Source organism: Clupea harengus, chromosome 15 (genome assembly GCF_900700415.2).
Source record: "Clupea harengus chromosome 15, Ch_v2.0.2, whole genome shotgun sequence".
NCBI lineage: Eukaryota > Metazoa > Chordata > Actinopteri > Clupeiformes > Clupeidae > Clupea > Clupea harengus.
The window spans coordinates 17,611,533-17,627,072 of NC_045166.1; the positions used below are offsets into that span (position 1 = coordinate 17,611,533).

At 40.1% G+C, this 15,540-nt stretch overlaps 1 protein-coding gene across 2 annotated transcripts in view; it reads right to left on the reverse strand.

The window, feature by feature from the left end:
• Positions 1-5,600, reverse strand: part of LOC105907254 (RAC-alpha serine/threonine-protein kinase-like) — a 34,077-nt gene extending 28,477 nt beyond the window's left edge. Inside the window, exon 1 of one of the 2 annotated variants that reach the window (XM_012835544.2) lies at positions 5,358-5,600. The gene's annotated coding sequence lies outside the window, so the exon portion shown is untranslated. The other variant, XM_031582070.1, reaches the window with a different exon arrangement.
• Between the last annotated feature and the right edge of the window lie 9,940 nt (positions 5,601-15,540).

Below are 15,540 nucleotides of genomic sequence, written 5' to 3' on the forward strand. Positions count from 1 at the left end.
CAAGGGCATTTTGTAACACATATAAGTGCAAAACTGAACACTGATGAAAGAAATTTGAAGGTGCCGGCACACAGGAAAAGGAATATCTTTTGACCTCCATGTGGCCTGTCCTCAGCCATTATGAACATTAGGATTAAAAGAGATGCAACTAAGACACAATACAAGTGACACAAACACTAGGCAGCAACATCACTGGAGCGCACTCAAAGTGAAAAAGTACAAGTATGTCTGAAAACTTGTAGAGCATGTCTACCAGAGTACCAGAGCGTGAGGAAAAAGAGTAGAAATCGATACTGCATGGAACAAACATGCAGTTTATTTCAGTGGGATACAGAACAGAGGAACAGATGTCTGCTAACGACTTGCTGTACCTTTACTCTCAACATCTTGGAAACACCTTGTATGCCAAAAAAGACATCATCTGACACTGATATCAACAGACAGGTCTTAATTAAATTAAGGCACAAAATTTGGCGTTTCAACCTTCATTGCAATTTCTACCAAACTGTCTTGAAGAGAAGAAGTACCTGGTCTCTGGATCGGTTGCCTGGTCAATCAATAAAGTCAGGGCCAGCTGAGCTCTCACAGATGCACCGGCACAGAACACCCTCTATTTACTGCTCAAGCCTGGCTTATAAACAAGCACCGACTTGGCTATTTCATTTTCGACAGGAAATGTGTCGTTGATGTTGTTCACATGGAGAAAGGGGGGGGGGGGCAATAATAAGAAAATAAATAAATATTCCTCAGTGTTCAGCTCAAACCCTGGCACGGATCTGGCCCGAGGCCAGGCCACGTCCAGACCAGATCCCACGCAGCCATTATCAGGGACTCTTTACCGGCCTGGCCCCCCTAGAATATAAAACTCATTTCCAGATCCATCTCCTGCATTCTGATTATTCCAGGCAGGACCGAGAGGATCTGAAATTACTGCTTTTTACAGACCTGTTTGTTTTTACGTCCGGTAACCAGGCAACCGCCATCCCCCTTGGTTTTCGAATGGACCACCTTGAGCGAGACGGCAAATTTTTCTGACGGGGAGGAGAACGAGGAGGAGGAGGGGAGCCAGGCTTTCCTTTACTTCCATCTCTTTGCCCCGATGTTCTCCGTGGCAAATGCAATTTTGGTTTGAAGAGGGCCTTCTGTCTTTTTTTTCCCTTCATACTGTTCTCAACCAAAGAATATGTTATAACGGTTTTACTAATGGATTTGATTCCTTAAACTCAAGATTAGATGGAATATAATAGTGGATAAAATAGATTTAGAATAAGAGGATTACAGCGCCGACAGCCTTTCTGTGCTCACAAGGGTCCGTTTACTGCTCGTAACCCCTTCTCTCAACACACCGGAAACAACAACTTCACAGCAGTTCATTCAATCATGATTATTCTCTCATTCTCATTCTCTTCTACAGTACAGACTTCCACATACAGATGTAGTGGAAGCACATACAACTACGTCACTGAAGCACTCAGCAACACTGATTTTGATTATGTGTCGGTTGACGGATCTGCTGACAACATGAGCAGCGTGTGGTAAATCAAATCGGACATCTGGTGATGTGTGGATTTCCTAGAGGACTAAGACTTTCAGTAGTCTCTAAGCTAAATTAACAACTCTTTTAAAAGCACAGCAAGCTTTTCTTTAAAGACAAAAAAACTGGCCTTGAAAGACTCAATGATACCTTTGCCATCTTATATGTTGTAACTGAAGCAATCACTCTAGATTTTTTTTCAGCTGACTTTCTAATCAAAAACTGCTACCAGTTTATTTGCTTCTGTCCTACATAACAGGCTTAGAGTACACGATCGTGATCATAATTCTGAACCTAACCAATTATCCTTATTTTCTACAAGCGCTTTTGTTTTTAGTGGCAACACATTCTTCTGAAGCTAACGTGACACCAGATACTGCAAAGAGATTGCAGAGGCCTGGTGCAAAAGACTGTTGAGTGTCCCCAAACAACAAGCTTGTGCCACTCATGTGTAGACAGGATGCAGTTGCCCTCAGATATCCCACAATGCACCGCAACATATGTTATCAATCTGATCACAGCTTATTTGGAGTACTGAGGCAAGGCTTTAAATGCTGGAGGTATCTCCTCAAACTACTACTACTACAGACGACTACTACTTTGGTCTGCTGTTTCCTGCCATTCAGAAAGTGTGTGAAAGACACAGGATATATATAGACAACGCTCTCTATGAAAGGTCTTGCACTAGCCCTGTTATTTGTCTTGACTCAGTCAATTAGCATCATGGGATATTGAGTCTATGCACTGTAAGGCTGCGATTTGTCTATGGTTAAAGACAATGCAGAGTTGAGGCTGGCTCCTGACATGACTGCTGAAGGGCTTTAATGCAGATGTGAGCTCTTGATCCCAAAACTCCTGCTCAACACAAGTTCACTAACATCACTTTGACAACGCCGTAGAGGAAGGCCAAACATGTTTGAGCGCAAAGCATCTGGACACAATGAGGTATTTTATATCCTTTGAACACACGCACACAGATTCCAAAACTTCTGGGTCTGGGTTAGATACATCAAAGTTCCAAAGAAGCTCTGGTATGCATTCAAATGTATATCAAAAACAAAGATGTCTCCTCTACTCAACATCTAAAGGGCATAATTCAATGGACAAATTGTTGTTAATAACTGACAGTGGCTTCTCTCAGGCATTTGAGAGTGTTCATGTCAGTCATAAACAGTTATAAGCAATACTGCACATTGGTGGAGGATAAAAGCCTCAGTTGTCTTTAAAACATCATATTTGAGGACAGATGTCTCTCATCATTTCTACAACATCAATGTCTAACAGCATATGGCCACCAAAAATAACTTAAAGGCAACATACCAACTTCACATAAATATTCCGCAAAGACAGAAAGAGAGAGTATGTGAGAGAGACAGAGACAGAATGAGAGAAATGGGTATAGAGGCAAGACAGAGAGAGAGAGAGAGAGTATGTGTGTGAGAGACAGAGAAGATTAGAGTGTGTGTGTGTGTGTGTGTGTGTGTGTGTGTGTGTGTGTGTGTGTGTGTGAGGGAGAGAGAGATAGAGAGAGAGAGAGCATCATATTTACTGGAAGGAAGTTGGGGCAACCCACCGCCACTGAAATAGGATGCTGCGATCACAGCTTCACCACCAAGCACAGGCAACCAACCAATCAAACACCTTCCTATAAAGCCATCAAAACAACAAACTACAATTTGTCTTCTACTGAATCAAACGATGATTCTCCATTTACTCCATCTCAACTATCTACTGGGACGAAACCAGTGCCTCCTGTTCAACCTTTTCTATAGGGTTCACTGCGCAGAGGGAGGATTTAGTGCCCTGAGAGAGTGCTAAAAAGACAAACTACTTATCTCCTCCACGGATAAGCGTGTAGGAGCTTATGGAGATAGCTTTAGGGTTTTATTTGTTTCTACCCTGCCGTGGGTACCTGCCTGAAACGTGATGACCCTGGCCGGGGACGCCTTCCTATCTCATATCACCAACAAACAACAGAAACAACAAGCATCTAAACACACAAAACTGTGGCACCACAAGGCATAACAACAGTGGTGCCTGTATCAGACTATCAGACTCCATTATGCAAAGCAAAAAGGGGACTTTATCAGTTGCATTAACACTGTTGGCACAGACCAGAACTGGACAATGGCATGCTGCCGTCCCACCATTAAACACCTGACCATTCCCTGCCATTGGTCAGTTATAACAAAAGCTATCTCCAGCCATGGGAACTTTGGGGGGAATTACAGGAGACGGGGAAGGAGAGGAACACAATCGCGCTGGCCAGAGTTTTAATCTTTGTCTCAGAGGGGACTGCTCTCAGGGATTGAAGGCCTTGCAGTCCACCAGGCTGATGTCCTCTCCTGAGGATAATCTAGCATGGCTGGATGCAGGATCCTGTCTGACTTTTTGAGTGTGTCCGAACACACCCACACCCACACACACACTCAACATAGTTGCTTGCTTAATGTCAGGAAGGGCATTTCAAGGTGGACCAGCAGAGGTTTGGGGTGCATGGGTCACATGCATTCAGATCCTGCTCTGTACTACCAACACTTCAAGTCAGATAATGTGTCAAATAAATTAGTCTAGAGTAGGCTACCCAATCTTGACACAAGCCCATGCAGATTCCATGACCAAATGGACAGTACAAATCAGGCACACAGACCATCTCTATGGTATAGGCTTTGTAAAAATAAGAATTTGCTAACTTGGGACAGAACTTGTCATTTGAGAACCAAGAAAATGTAAATTAATATTACATATCCAAGGACAGTAGTCATTCGCCAAGACAATCTGTACACATTATAGACATCCGACAGATTTGTATGGAAACGATGTTAGCGAACAGGACCCATCAGGCAATGCAGATATGTATACGTGTAAAAAAGACGTACTATTAAAGACTAATCACACCATCAAACACGCATTCATGTCCACAGAAAAATATACACATTAAAAACCCTCTGTCTCAGTGGTACCAACTGCCTATACGTGGTCTAGCCCAATAAGTTACAACGCTGGCTAGGGGTACCTCTAATGCCATGAAATGGTACGCAATGCCCGATATCAGAAAGACTACAGTAGCCTATCCTATTATACAACTTTCAAATGTGACAGAGTTCCATAAATAGGAATTATGTGAATTTGATGCCGATTATCACTTGGACACAGCGTTGGAAGAGTGCAATCACGAAAGGAGAAACGTAGTCACCTTACCTTTCAACAAATAGCCTATCCGTTTCGAGGACGAATCAGTTCATGAGGCCAGTTGAACTTAAATTTTCGCTGTTAAAAAACATGCTCTTCAGAAACATTAGGGTTTGTATGTTTTACTTGACCAACTCGAGTTCTGTTCAACTTGGAGGGCTTATTTCTATGCAGTCTCTTAAACAGGGACGTCTGCGGAGGATGCTGGATTATCGTTTTACGGCTCAAGGCGTGAGAGGAAACCCGCACGGATGTACGCCTACCGGCTCAGGGGAAGCATCCCTCGACAGAGTATCAGGTCATAATACGAATTAGAAAACCATGTAGTCGTTAAGTCGTGTCTTTCACCAATGAACACATTGTTCTGTACATAACCAATAACCTAGACGCATACAGTTTCAAAAGAGAAAGAGGGCGTATGGTAGTTCCACACGTGCCACATGTTATTTCGTGGCGCATTAGTTAACCTAGGTTAAATAGGATTTAGGCCCAACAAGGCAGTGAGTTTTAAGAGGCACTCCATCACATTATGTTGACCACAATGGGAACAACCCAGTCCCAGAGCGTCAGTTAAACACATTGACATGATTAGATATACAACCACAGAAATGCACTTCGAAACTTTACCTACCCTGCGATTCAGAAGGAACACCGGCTCATTGCTTGGACGCTCGGGCGACTTGTTCGGTTGCTATGTCCATCAATATTCTCAGTGTAAATGGTACCCCTACATACACTCCACGACTCCCTTCGCACTCCCATTAAGCTAAGCAAGCCCTTGTCTGAAATTCCGCCCGTATCGTCGTCCTTATCTGCGCGGTCCTACCGCCGTCGCTTTCAGCCCCGTCACCTCATTTGGCTTTTCCCCTGATGCGCAGAGTTCAGTATGCAATGCAGAGTTCAATGCGTAATGGAGTAGGCCTAATACCAATTGCATTTTTATTTAACCATTATCCATTAATAAGAGTTTACATGGATAGCCTTTCAAATCCAAATAATGAACCAGATGTCAGTTTCACATTAAAAATAGCATATGAATTAGATGAGGCAGGAACGGTTTCCAAATTAAAAGATGAAAAAATACTATTCTATGTTTTTAAAGAACAATAGCCAATCTAGCCTCACTGTGTGTATGACTAAACATATTTATCAATATAGAAAATCCTTGGACACAGTCCCTCGAGAAAATGTAAATGATCCTATAGGCCTATAGGTGTGGTTATGTGCACTTCACTTGGCAGACGTCATATTAACAGGACTAAACGGTCCACAATCCCGTCATTATTATGTGTAGCTAGTGCAATAGCCATGGTCATGTCCATCTTAGGTAGACAGCTGACCACTATGCTTAGGCTATATTGACTGTATTTGCCTACAATTCTGATTTTGAAAAACGTTTGTGTGCGTGGTTATGCGTAAATGTGCAAAACACAAGTGTATTCTGAGAAACCTGCGGGGAGAGGTGGAGGCGAGAGGTGTTTTGAATGTTTCTTTCACCTCTGGAGGGAGCCCTCTCTCCCTCCGGACTTTCCCCGCGCCGCTGCCCGTAAACACGCATTACGAGGCGGGAAAGCCTTCCATTCAGCTCGCCCAGTGTTGAACTATATATGTAAAACAACACAACACCGAAAGCACCCTTTCTTCTGTTTCACATCTTCGAGTGAATCTTATACAGAGTGAAAGAGACATATCTGAACCTTTGAGGCTCACGGTGTTTTCTATTCATCAACATTGAAATTAATGCGCGTATTATGAATGAAGGGCATTATGTCAGTTCTGAAATAATCACTTTGAAAAATGTTTATAACACGATTCAAATCACACGTCATTTAGTATACAAAACCTGATCTCATGAATCTTGAACCTTTTCAAGATTCTTCTGCAATTTCACTATATTGTTTGCATGTTTGAAGCATAATAACGCTTTTTTAGTATCTGTCATGCCCTGTAAAATCTTAAAAAAGAATCAAAAGTATTCTAAACAAAGAATACAAGTTTATAGAATGCACAGCAACATTGGGGAATCTTTTCACTTCTTCTTCTGAAATACTTTTATATAAACAAAACTACTCACTGAATTACCTACACACTACATTTTCAAATCTTTATAACAGTCCTGTAAACTTACATAGGGAAATATGTTTTACTTGTTATCATTTACTATTTATTATTATCTATTATTTTATTACTACTATTATTATCAATTCTCTATCTATTATTAAATTCATTATTTAAAAAAACTGCTTTTACACTTCACAAAGTGTTTACAAAGTCTCTCTCTCTCTCTCTGTCTGTCTGTCTGTCTGTCTGTCTGTGTGTCTCTCTCTCTCTTTCTCTCTCTTTCTTTCTCTCTCTCTCTCTCTCTCTCTCTCTCTCTCTCTCTGTGTGTGTGCGTGTGTGTGTGTGTGTGTGTTTGTGTGTGTGTGTGTCAGTATGTGTTGTTGTGGGAAATTCAGACACATGTTGTTTTCATAAATACAGTGGTAAAGGCATCACACAACACTGACTAAAATTATACACTTGAAGCTCTGTGAGCAAATGTATCACATTGAATCTGCTTTCAATCCTTTATGATGAAAATGGAATGATTGTTGACCTTTAAATGCCAAACTTAAATTCAACCATGTTGAGTGGCTGTGAGATAGGGATAGCTGAAATGACCTATTTGCTAAATTAACTAAAACCACTCTCTTCTCTTCTTTAATGAAGATTAAATCAGATAACCGAAAGAGCCCAAGATAGCTGACTAGAAGTATTAGAAAGCAAGCTTTGACCATGTTTGATAACCCACTTATTCATGATTTACTCCAGATCCTGTCTTATATGAATAGACTGAGCTTTGCTTTAGATAAAGAAGAAACTCTCAGAAGAAAAAAGGATGCTTTCTCCTAAGAGCTGTTGTTTGCGGGACTGTCTGCCACTTCGACATGCGTCAATTTGGTTTGGTATCTAGTCAATTGCCTGACAATAAAACCTTTGTTTTCAGCGCATGCATTTCTATCAGCTTTCATTCAAACAACTTGTTAACTCTTTCCAAATATACCTTAACCTAAACCCTATACCACCTTAAATGACAACTATGGTGTACAAATAAATAAATGAACAACACAAAATAATAATACGTTCTAAACATCGGTTCACATTTGATCTTACATTTTATTCAAAAAATGCATGTTCACTTTTCCTCCTGCAACAAAAGCATTTCTCTGCATTTTTGCCTACAGATGTGTGTATAAGAGGGTGAGACTACCCACGCTGTGAAAGGGAATCCTATGTCATCTGGTGCTGTTCAAAACACCAATAAACATTTCGGCCCCATCATCAACTTGGCTGGATGTCTCTACATTGGACTGTTCTTTTGTTTAGGGAAAACTGATATTTTCAAATAAAAGTCAGTTGTAATGAGGTGATGTGGAAAGTGTTTCAACAAGAGCTCACTCTCACTGGATGATGTGTCAAAACACTCACCCAATCCTTTACAGTTCTTTTATTTTTAGAATTGTTTGCATACTTTTCTCAGACTACAACTAATTTCCTCAAAGCCCCAGACACAAAGCACACAATACAGCATATCTTTTGCAAATGCAACACAACTAAAAACTATACCACTTCTCTTAATAAAATGTTTGCATGAGTTAACACACACACATTACTGATATGACTTGATTGTGTGTGTGTGTGTGTGTAAACCCAATACACTCTGTGGTGCTTAGTGGGGCATCCATTTTTGAGCCATATGCCTTTTTATCACACTTTTGCTGTTAAATTGCACTACACAGATTATTGTGCTCAGAGGATGTTTACAGTTTAACACAATGCAAACAGACAAATAGGCTACTTTACTGTAAATGTTTTTAAACTAAACTAGAATGCATTTCAGAGTGTTGTGCAGAGAAGAACAACATACAATGTAGGACCATGTAAAAAACATAGCATGTGTAAATGGCATGTGCCATATGTTTTAGATATTTATTTTTTTAAACAGAGTGCAGGCCGACATGAAATATGGACAGGTCACAGCATTTCATCAGGACATCACAAGTAATGTCAAACTAGGAAATCACAAGTGTCCAGGTGTAGCATTTTAAATAGCTGTTTCATAATACGTAAATATCGCAGACAACACGGAAAAGGTGTGTATTGTATTTCTAGAAAAGGGAAAAATATGCTTACAGTTAAGCAGCCTGGTACTGAGTTTCAAGCTTTGGAGACTGTGTGCGAATTCCACCTTCTAGTGTAGAGCCAAGTGTACAAACCGTAACCCCTTGCTTCACAGTCTCATCTTAAGGCGGTTTTCACACTTGGTTTGAAAAAAGAGGAAAGCCACAATGTGTTTGACTTCATCTTTTTGGTTAATTTGGTCCTTTTCGCTCTGCCATAAATTATGGGAACTGCTTGGATTAGGAGGTTTGTGCAGAAACAGGAGGCGATGCAAGATGAATCTGAAGCTTTGCTTGCAGAGAATACATGCATACCCTTCAAGCATGAACTGCCATGTAACTGTCCTCTAGTCTATATTTTAAGACATTTTAGAAAATTGCATGTAAAAAATAATTTCACATTTAACGGTGATAAACAGCGTTAACTTGGGATAACTTCCACACCAAATATGAACCGCACTGGAGTTCAGGTGAACCAAATCCCAGACTCTCATTTTCTGTGAGGGGTCTTCGGTTTCTTCGGCAAACAGCTTTCACATCAACAAAACAAACTGGACTACGGCTAAAGCGGACCCCGGCCCATATCGCTCTAGTGTGAAAGCCCCCTTAAACACAGTCAGTGCATCCATTTTGTTGCACTGGTTCAGACTGGACAAAACTGTTCTATGTGATGCAGGAGTCTGTGCAGCTGTTACAGGACATATGGGTTGTTGTGGTTGTTTAAGGGAGCAGTTATGGCCATCTCACCCTTAGCTTGTGGCCTCTTGCTTCCTTTAGGTGTAGCGTCCCCTCAGGGTCGTGTTATTTCTCTCTGTTCTGAGGCAGCATTCAGAGGTTGAACAGGGTAAGGGCTGAAACAGACGGATTATTCCTATTCTCATTGGTTTCATGAAGAAAGGGATTTTCAGACATGTAGAACAATGTCTTTTATAAATGGATGTATGTAAAAATGAAAAGGAAAAAAATATGTGTTTTCCACACAAAACAAGAACTCAACAATTTTTTTAAATTTCCTGGATGTTTTGAATCTTGGGTCAAAATGAAAACAGGTGCTTGTTGTTCAGGAGGCTTAGCCATTTCCAAATCTCATGCAATGACTTTTGGGTTTCATCTGCATGTAGGTGTAAGGTACTGTACACCTAATGATGAAACAGCACACAAATGAAAAGAAAGAAAAGGAAGGCATGAGTGAATCTGGAAAATTCAGTAAAACCTCACCTAAAAAACTAGCAATTCCTAATTTATCCCTATTTCTGGATAAAACCTCAGCACAGGACAGAAAATGACAAGACCATGACCCACCAATGACCTACAGTTGTCCTTGTCACAAATGAATTAGTCTTTATTTAAACCCCTGTTGATCCACACATGGATGGTAAGCGAGAACAGCCAGATTATCAAATTGTCTGTGAAATTGGGCCTTGGAAACGGATGTAATGGACCCATAAATACAGATGTTTCATCCAAGGAGGAGACATGAATTGGAGAGAAAGGTGAACAGATGTGTTGGACCCAGGCGCGCTATGGGCCATTGGGAAGTTCTGGACTCTCCCCGGTGGGTCGGTCTTGCGTGGGCCAGTCAGTTATTAAACCAAAAAACATAGCCCAAAATGTTACAGACCGTGGCTTTGATATATTTTAATAATCCCTCCAGGATTTTGCAATTTCATTTTTGTGATCAAAATGATTTGGTGGTGATTTCAAAACATTTGCGAGAAGTTTTGTTTCTCTTCAAACCCCACTTAATCTCCATATATAATAGACAAATGTATTACAATGGAGACATTAGAACACTCATTTTAGATGCGACATCTGATTTCAAATAACTTTCACAATTGCAGGTCACTTACATGATTATTCCATAGCCTTCCAGAATGTTAATTAAAATGTCATATCTTGGTTGGAACCTTTACACTCTATTCCAAAAGTTCTTGTTAATATTCAGAACAGAAGCCCTACATTCACGAGAAATCGTGAACTGAACGGAGAACATGATTCAAAATGTGTTGCCCATTCCAGGTCTTACTTCCCCGATATTTGACTCACTTTAACTACCCTTCAATAGGCCTATACATTAATCTATGAACGAGCTTTTATTTTGAAACGTCAACTCCGTGCAAGACGAACGGATTTGGAAACAGTTAGACGCACCGCTATGCCTTAAGTTTAATATCATGTTCGAACACTATTTATAATTTCACAACTGAACACAAGTTAGAAAAACACGTGTAAGTAGTTCGTTTAAGTTTTAATGAGCAGCAATGTCGTGAACGTCAAGCGTGTCTAATACCAAGCAAACTTCACTGAGGTTGTCAATCCATCACATAGCCTACCTGACTTTAAACAGTGGCAGTGGTTGAGACGGACTGACTGTGCGTAACTTTTTTTAAGCAATTAAATATATCTCTTGTTCTGCCTGTTTTGTGATATACATGCCTAAAAGGTCCCTAATATTTATATACTGAAATAATATCGGCATTATAATTATTATAACTCTGATGATTTTTCAGTTGCCTATTTTTTTGGTGCCCCCACAGGAGTTGGTGCCCTACGCACAGCGCGTAGTGTGCGTTATGGGAGCAGCGGCACTGATCTTATCAAATATTAGGAGAGGTCGGCTGAGGACAACTGTAACAGGCATACACACGATTGTTTGCAACAGCAAGCTATATTTATAGCACTATTACGAAAATGTGACACCCTTGGTTAAACGACTCTCACTGGTATTTTATCCATAGAAGAGCAAAATATTATTCAATTTTAAAACTGGTGTTTCAATGCGTTTCATTGGTGGTTTTCTCTAAAGTGTTAAAACTTTGGGGGAAATGGTTACCGACTTTGACTGTAAATTGGTAAAATAAACGTACATTTGTAAAATTGACAAATTATGACTTTCATGAAATAATGAATGGGCTACTCATCCCAGTTTTTCGTATTATAACCTACAAAGCAGCAGTACAAATGATGTCTGTTTCTGTACAGTCTAATCAAACAGATGAACATGGCACTGAAAAGAAGGGGAGGCAGGAACCAGCACAGATCCAATAGGACCAGAACACAAACAATACTAAACAGATTGTGCTTTTTAATTAATGGTTCATTGATCGATAAACGTGTGTCAGTTCGAATTTGGCGTATCAAATTGGGGCCACTTGGCGGTAAATTCCTGCTTTTTGTTGCCAGTCCGTCCCTGGTTGTTGTTGGACCATAGCTCCAGGGTCATGTACATCGGGAGCTGTTCGGAAACACAAAACGTAATGTCGTTGGAAGAGCCAGAATGATGGTTAGAGGACAAGGACGCCCGGAGGGCTATGTAATTCTGCCCTAACCTGTGAACGACACGGCCATGTTCTTTCCTCCTGATGGGGAAAGCTTGGCAGGCCGTTTCCTGGAAAGGCCAGGACCTCTGAGGTGACAATTAGAAACGCAGAAACCATCGCTACATCTGCTTCTACAAACAGAAACGATTACCTTATTAGTCCTAATCAAATTTATATCAACACAATTCATTGTAAATTGAGCTGATTTTTTTTCCCGCTGCAAGATTACAACAATCACGAAGACAATTTTTTGTCAGCCATAATCACATTTTTCCCCCTTTTGCCCAGTTAAACTTGAGGCTTCAATACCATTATGTTTGCTCCAGTGCCATGTTCTAGTAGCTGACTGGAGATCTAGGCAACAAAATAAAGGTAGGTAGCATGCGGATATATTTCTAACTCTATCGGAGGCCACCAAATTATCAACTTCCTAAATAGCATTTTCACCATATATGGTAAAGCTGGCAGGACTCATGATTGTTGCTATTTGCACATTTATACATTGCTTGCATCTGGTTTCATGCACTGTAGTCTGATGCTAGACAAGAGTGTAATGCTGTCTCCTTGTGGTCATTTTAAAGAAGTGTTTTCCATGGCCTTTCACCTAGGTGCACTGGATTGGGTGTGATTGTCCCAAATCTGCATGAATACAACCACTATGCAGTTTATTCATGCAATGCCAGGATTATGAAAACAGACAAACAAAGTGTTTCATTATTGATATAGCTTTATTTTTTTCTAGTAGATACAATACTAAAATAAACACAAGTTTTAAAAAAAGTTTGTTCAAACAAAGAAACTGTACAAAACATTTATATATATATGTATATATATATATATATATTATATACTACAATTTAATTACAGAACAGTCTACTGTCCAAAAAAGGCACTAAATTCTTAAAACGGGAGATAAATTGATCCATTGATTGAACTATTTCCAATTGGATACAACATTTTGCATTCAGACACGATTCTCTCTTCGGATTTAAATATCGATTCTTCATCATAGTTATAGTGTTTGTATGTAGATTTAAGGAGGACATGATATGGACTTTGCAGAGAATCACAATGCACCCCCTGGGAACCCATGCTGAGACCCAACCTGAACCACTATGCCAGAGAGCAGCTCAATCTGGCCCAGAACTGACTGGTCCAGGCTGGACTTGTTGACGAGTCTGCCGCAATCTGGAGCTAAGTCTTTAGTGCCGAGTCACTACTGTCTTTACCGTTTCTCTGACTCAGCAGAATGTGCCAGGGCAGAGTAACTGCGGGGCCAATGCCTTGTGAGAACTATATAGGAAGAGGAGGAGGAAGATGATGCACTCTCCAAGGAGCAGAGAGAGAAATAGGGACAGAGACTGAGCATGGAGATACACTTGAAAGAACAAAAAAAAAAAAAATCTCCTCACCAGTTAAAAGCTCACATACGCACCCACACACGCAGATGCTAGACATTAGAGTGAAGGACTGGATGAGAGAATGGCTTGCTCTCTCATATTGTACCAGGATCAGAACATCAGATTAGTTTTACCCTTAACCAAAAGTAAATTCCGTGTGACTCTACACTGAGGCATTACAAGAACATGTAAAAAAAAGGCCTGATAGAAACGAGGTAACAATGATTTGCTGCATATCACATGAATGTTATTCATGCCAGATGAACAAGAAAGTGTGTGTGTGTGGTCTTGACAAACTCATACCCTAGGTTAACGAATACAAAATGTTACTTTGCATAACTGCCATAATATTGACTGGTGACCTTTGACAGATTTGAGAAAAAAAATGTTCTATGATGCATTGTTGGATAACAGCAATGTTAGCCTTGTAAGCCCCCGTGTCTCAGGCTAGTCAAGACCAGCAACCACAGTATGGGATCCCTAACTGTAAATACGTGTATTTTTTGTTTGTTTGTTTAGGCTAATTATTTAACCAAAGGAGGTGCTTTGTCTTCCCACAACAGATAACTGTGATCTGACATATTAGGTATATATATAATATGCTGTAGCAATAACAGCAACATCAGTAAAAGAACATGTACATATCACACAAAAAACAAACAAAAGCTTGAGACAACCGAGTTGTATACGAAATAGAATAAAAAATTTTTTTTTTTAAAAAAATCAACAACCACTGATTAATGCAAACAATAAAAGCATGGTTCTTTTACACATTAAATCACTCAACTAAAAAAAAAGTTTACAGTGTGGAAATAATACAAACTTTAAAAGAACAAACATACATACTCCAAATTCCTTTCAGAATGTCTCTTTTTTTCTATTTGTTTTAGTTAAATATGCACAGTATGCCAAGCATAAGGTTAGTTGATTGTTTAGGAGTTTGAGCTCTGAAGAGACAGAGGTCATTACAAGAGAGAGAGAGAGAGAGAGGTCATTACAAGAGAGAGAGAGAGAGGTAACAGCCTGACCGCCCTTAACCAATACATCTGTTTTATATCCCAGGGATAATTAAAAACCTAATAAGAACAATAAAATAAGACATGACTGACACAAAAAGGGCTGGTCCCACAAATGACACCCTACAGCGTCAGGTGACACCACAGCTCTACATCCGCTCACAATCCTCCCTGCACTGGACTCCTTCTACTCCCTGCAACCCTCTTGGGAACCAGTTTTGGACCAATTGAAGACTTTTCCCCCTCTTAAATGTGTTTAGTATATCTGTGTTGACCTTACCAACATGGCTGCCTTCTGGCTCGGAAACGCTAACCTCAAGTCATGGAACAACGGTGTGCAAAATAAGTTGAAATCCCAACACCGACTCCACCTGATGAATCACATCAGTCATTCATACCTTAAGCTAGTACAAATCAGAGAGACTTGAACTGGGGTTCTGCAGTAACGCTGTCCAACATGCTGCTCTTTTCAACTCATCAAGATGGGCTACATTATTTTCTGCTTCCCACTGCATGATTTTAAATCATTAATTCTTCATTGTTATAATATTTAAAAAACGTAAAACACTAGCAAGAGCATTAAGCCTTAAAGTGAAGGGACCGTCAGCTTACAAAACTTAACACAAAAGAGGGACATTTATTTTGGTGACAACACAAAGACTATACTAGATACTCTGAGAAGCAAGTATACCTGGAGACAGTTGAAAATGGTTTAAAGAAATATAATGGATCTGACTCAGCCCAGGACATGTTTTGGAGAGAGGGTTTTCTTTGCCCAGGCGCCGTGCCAGTCCTCCTGACTTCTATTCATTTGTTTTGAAATAGACGATTTAATTGAATCTCACATTGCAAAGGAAACACTGAAGGAATGATCCATTCCTTACTCCACATACAACGGACAGCTGACTGATCTTCAAT